We start from the raw sequence: 6,482 nt of genomic DNA, 5'->3' as shown, positions 1-6,482 counted from the left end.
CATTGTAATAATAATTGATTAAAGTAATTATGTATTTTTAACAGCTTAATAAATTACTAACAACGCAAATTTCTGAAAATGAATGTCTAGAAAATCATTGAAGTCACTTTAAAATTAACGATACAATATTATTTAAATGAAAAAAGCAGTATAATATTTTTAGAAATATATTATCACAAAAACTTTGATAAACACCGGGCTGTGTCAGTCAAAACAACGATTAAGTTAGCAACACTGATGGATAAAAAATGTTCGGAATGTAGGTATTGTTAGATATATACATATCGATTGCATCGAATGGTATTGACAAATGCTATTGATACTTATAATAATTACAGTTATAGAAAATTGTATCAATTTTCAAAACAAATGAAATTACTATTTTATAAAATGTCTGTGACAAAATTTCATATATCTCCGTGAGTTGTTGCATTATGCATAGCAACAGCGACATCTATGACAAACTATTAAGACTATTCTAAGGTAAATAATCATGGGAGTAACCACCATTAATGCAATACTATCAACATAGAGGGTGGTAAAAAATATTGTTAATTTCTTAAATATAACGCCGTTGACTTCTACAGGTAAACGTAAGACTTTTTAAATAAAACTTGGTTTAAATAAAAAATGTAAAATAGCTGATGGAAAGATGTTTGCAGAAATCAGCAGCCTACGTATTTAATATAAAATGGAATTATAAGCCTTTTATCTTTATGGTATATACTGGCAGAATACGCGTCATGAGTAATTCAATAGGAATTAACAAGGTGATTTTAAGAAATTTAAAACTATCTCTTTTTTTATTTCTTATAGAAAATAGTGATCATTGCGATTGATTCTGAGCTTTAAGTTTTTCTCTAATATTTTAAATTGTTAGTTTAGCAAAATTACTATTTTATGGACTAGCATAAACTAAATTTATAATAAATTTTACTTAAATCTATTAGAAATTTAGAAAATAAAGACTTCATTGTGATATCAAATTGGAATTTTAGATATCAAGATAGAAACGGTGTCTCAGATTCGGTCCCATATTTAATAATTTATTTAAATTGGTCGCTGCATATAATTTTATTGGTGGATAACATTAATTATCAAAATACTGCTGTTCACCTGGAATTCAAAAACTCGAAATGCCTCCACTGCAGTCATTCGTAACAATTTAAACACAATAATTTTAAACCAGCCACCGGAAAATGGCGCGGAGATAAATTTTGAATCATTCACGTTTTAAAACAATAATATTTGTTACACAGCATTGTTGAAATTGCTATAATATCGCATTACATAAAGTGCATCTATCTAAAATTCTAGATAAAGTAAAATTTAAACTTAAAATGTTTTTTTTTTTTTTACAACACAAGGGACATACGAGCATGCAGCTCACCTGATGATAAGTGACTACCGCCGCCCGTGATCACCCACAACATCAATGGCATTGCAGGTGTGCTGACAGCCTTTTAAAAAGGAATATGCTCTTTTCTTGAAGGTTATGTTGTCGTATCGGTTCGGAAATATTGCTGCTGGAAGTTGATTCCAGAGAGTGGTTGTGCGTGGAAGCAAGTGCCATGAAAAACGCACGGTAAAAGACCGCCACTCATCCAGAGAATGAAATTTTAGGTCACATAAAAAGTAAAAAGGAAATATAAATTCAAATACGAGTAGTTTTATTCAAATAGACTTGTTTACGATCACACATAATGATTTATTATTTATGTAAATATTTATTTTAATTTCTGTTTAGCACTATTACTGCCCACTCACTACTTCCTATGCCACTGTGTTAGGTTGACTGGAAGAGATCTCTTTTATATATAAATCGTCTTTTTTTTTATAAATCTACTGTAGGGTTCGGAAAATTGTTATCTGATGAGAAATGTCTGCAAGAAACTCGACAGTTACTCTTTTAAATCTCTGTTAACTATATATGTATTTATTTAAATGTACTATGTCTAAAATTGCATGGTCGTTAAAAGTCCATATATGATTGACTAACACCATGCACAAAGGGGGAAAAGGGATTGTTAGTAATGGAGACTGAGAATCCTATTGCTAGCAATATACCCAACCAGGTCGACCTCCACGCGGTTCTCCCTGGAAACTGTCATGGTTAATTATGGGTTAACGGACCTGTTTTAATTCTCATCTATCACCCTTCACTGGTGCTCCGCCAGCGTATCCCGTTAACGCAGGTGGGCTTACCATACCATTTTCACCCATAAAACAAAAAACACCATGCACATTTATTATTCAAGTAATCGTTTAAAGTCTAATAGGCTGTGTTCAATAAGTATTTTAAATTTATTAAATGGCAGATTCAAAATATCAAAGCACCAAAGTACAAAACCAAAATGACCAGTGAGAACGGGACTTCAAAATGTGTATATTAACACCTATGCCTATTTAATTATGGACAATGTCCATTGCCTCGCGGGTAAGTGGACACGAGAGGCTATTGGATGCAGGCGCGGCATGTTACCATAAATTATATGGTGTGTAGACGTCAAACGCAAGGGAATTGTGTCAACGGGCCTCTGTATACGTTTTGAGTGGGTTTACATGAGGTCAGTTAATCATTTTGCATAGAACATAAAAAAATTAGAAGAAGCATAAAGGGAATTTTTGCATACCAGAAATACTGTGTTCGCAAACTTCACTTCTGCACTTCAGTATTATACGTCTTTTTTTAATGGATGATGATGGAACGGTAACCCCACCTGCGCTATCGGTATAGAATGGCGGGGCACCATTGAGTGATGATAGGTGATCATAAAAAGACAGGTCAGTTAGCCCATCGTGATGAATACACTTGGAATTCAGCATGATGGTTTCCAGGGGTGACCACGGGGAGGTCGATCTGGTTTTGCTAATAATGGGACCCTAAGTCTCCATTATTAATAATCCCTCCCCTTCCCAATATTATATGGTTGGTAGTTTGTAGTAGGTACTTACTTTTGACTTATTCGCTTATTTTTAAGAGAGTCATGCTTACTATATTGTCCAGACTGGTGGTGGCGTAGTGGACTTCCTATAATAAGGTCGAACACAACGATGGCTGGCTGCAGTTGATTTTTTTTTTATACATCTTAGAATGGCAAACAAGCTAACGGCCCACCTGATGGAAAGTGGTAACATTCTTGAGGACTCAGATGTTATTCCTCTGTACCCAGTAAATTTACGCTATATCCCACCCTTCAAACTGAAACACAGCCATGCAAACACAACTGCTTCACAGTTGAAACACGAATGGGACAGAGGTACCCAAGCAATCGACTTTTGTACAAAGTCTCCTTCTAGCTAGTTTATTGTATATAAAACAATAAGTAATTTATCTCCACTCAGTATTTAGACGAGCTGTTTTAATATTTACATATCAAGTAACTACATTTTATGTATGCTGCTCACGACAAAGGGTAACACCGTTAAAGAAAAGTAAACGCTCAATTTATAATATGGGTTCACGGGAGTTCGCACGTGAATGTTTTAAAGAATCAAACATCCTCCTAGTTTTCTATAAACATTTAAGCTAAGATAGATTTTAGGATATAATTCACTGAACTAGATAGATAGATACTCTTTATTGTTTCCTCCATAAAATTACAATAACAAACTTATTCTAAATACAAACAATTACAAGAAATATTACACTAAGAAAACAATGGGCAATGGGAAACATCAACATCTTGGCTTCGTTTAAAGGACAATTTAAATCACATTTTCTTTCACTGTAGTTACTCTTTTCCATTCCTATTTAATTTTTGGACTAGATTTGTCATATTTCCTTGTGTGTGCTGTGTATGTATTTATATGTGTATTGTTGTAGCAAGTAGTCTAATAAATTATATGTATTTGATATTTTTGTGCATTACAGGTTTTTGTATTTTATGCACGAAAAATTATTAATTCACTCTTGCGCCACCTGCCCACTTCTGTTTTCCTTTAACCAAAGATTGCCCTAGCGATAAGACCGCCTTTTGTACCTTTATGTGTATATTTCAATATGTATTTATGTTACTGTATTTTGCTTTAATTATTCACTTGTCACTGTATTATTTATGGTGCAATAAAGAGTTAAATAAATAAATCATCTTGGCCATTATCCGTCCACTCCTAAACATATACCTCCCCCAAAGACAGCCATAACAAATGGTCCTGAGCCACCTGCATCCACTGACTCCCTGCAATGCATTTGAGATCGCCACTCCATCTAGTGGGTAGTCCTACATTGCGTTTACCTGTACAGCGTCGCCACTCAAGGACCTTCCTTCCCTATCGGTTGTTAAATATTCGAGCTATGTGACCAACCCATTGCCACTTCAGCTTGCTTATCCTTATAAAAATTAAAAAAAAATCTCGAACTATTCCGCTCTGACCGACCGGACATACTTCCTTTGCCCTCGTGAATTGTAATAAAAAATGCTTTCATAATTTCTAGTACTTGCTATTGGCTGTCAAGGGGATTCTATGCTAAATTATCACCTTCGTTGTTTAAAAAATGTCACTAAAATACACGACAGTGCTTTTACAGCATCCATGTTTCCAAATGTCTATAATACCTATGTACTACATAAGTGCAAATATATATAGATAGAAAGAGAATAGCTGAGAGAATAAACTATTCACATAGATCACACTGCAAGATTGATTAGTTTCGTATATCGATATAAAAAGTATCTAGATACACAATCAGAGACTAAAACAGCATCCTGACCAAGAATCCAGGCTGGCAGATAGGCTGCTTTCTTTCTACAAGAAACATTGTGTTGTGTTGCATGTCGAAAAAACTCAACTATTACTGCAATTATAATAATTTGTAAAATAAAAAAAAGTGTGGGTCCTGGTAACCTTATTTAAACCTGGCGACCTAAATTGATCATTATTATTTCGTGTATTAAATAACTCGGCTTAAAAAAGAGAGCACAAAATTTAAGTATGCACTTATTTCTAACCTAATGCTTGTTTGCCATTCTAAGTTCCATAAAAAAACCTAAAGTATTATGTTGTAAAATACTTAGAAGTGTTTTTACAGGTCTTGTAAAAATATATAACGTTTGTACATGAAATATCATATTTTAAATAAATATACGTTATACTGTTTTAATTAAAAATAGGTAAATTCAATCACAGAATAAAATATTTTTACCGATTTAAAAAAAAAGTAGAAGTATGAACTTTTATGTTTATTTATTTATCTATAATTTATTGAGCACATTGCAAAAAAAGACGTACTAGAAGCTATATTTTTGTTATGCCTAATATAATTTAATACATACATACATACATACATCTGTCACGCCTGTCTCCCATTAGGGTAGGCAGAAACAATGGAAGATATAATTTAATATCGCTTGTTTATAATTGTCAGAGTTGTAAGACAACAAATATAGACAGATACAACCGAATTTTCCCTTGTTTGAAGTCAATTGGAAAAAATATTTGGCTCCACCCACTCATTCTTTATCTTGTAAAAATTACGTGTTTTTGTAATGTAGGAAAATAAACTGTCACCAAAGTCTAACTGCGGTTGCTAACCCGCTTGCTAAGCATAGCAACTACTGGGTAGCTCCCTTTTCTGGGGAAGGCCTATGTTTAGCAGTAGACGGCTAACGGCTGATGTGATATGATAATGTAATATAATGTTAATCTTGAGTTTCTTTTATATCGATGTTTATGCTTTAAAAAAGTGCACAAGCGTGCTATGTATGCATCCAGGTACACGTGTTGGCGATGAAGATTGATTGGTGCTGTTATTCGTTCTCTGTGCGGATAGCATCACAGATAAAGTCCGAATAGAAACCCCGGATTAAGGGTTCCTTACCAATTTCAAAATATTTTTTATATTATCTATAATCTTTATTAATATTATTATCATGAAAGTGGATTTGATTTCTTTTCCTCTTTTTAAATTTAAATATGTAAAAAAAAAACTTCATAATTTGACGCGCTTCACGCGCATATAGATTAATACCAAACACGTTAGATGGCGCCACAAGTAGCATGACATGTAATCGAATTGACACTTCAGAGACACGAGGTTTCTGGATAAATTATGTTGTGTAAGTGAAATAATATATAACTTATATAAGATATAATTGATATAGTTCAAGAAGTGCCATGAACTTCAAATACCAGTGAGGGATTGTAGATGATGATGAAGCAGGTCAGTTGGCCCATCGAGACAAATTCAACAATAACTCAATTACGATAGTTTCCAGGGGGAACCGCGTGGAGGTCGACCTGATAGGGTATACTGCTAGCAATGGGATGGCTAATGTCTATTACTAGGGCTGCCGTCCATCCGAAATTTCCCGGATTTGTCCTAGTTTGAAGGGCGTCTGGGGGCCATCCGGCAGGGATTTTTGATAACCGTTTGGGTGTAACCCGGACACTTTTGTTGTCAGAGGAAATCAAATTTTTTTATAGGTAGGCGATCAATTGAAATAAATCTTAGTTACAAATTCATCTACAATAACTCTGTT

Source organism: Galleria mellonella, unplaced genomic scaffold (assembly GCF_026898425.1).
Source record: "Galleria mellonella isolate WM207_F2 unplaced genomic scaffold, CSIRO_AGI_GalMel_v1 utg184, whole genome shotgun sequence".
In the NCBI taxonomy this organism is placed as follows: Eukaryota; Metazoa; Arthropoda; class Insecta; order Lepidoptera; family Pyralidae; genus Galleria; species Galleria mellonella.
Note: the sequence above shows the minus strand (reverse complement) of the source record.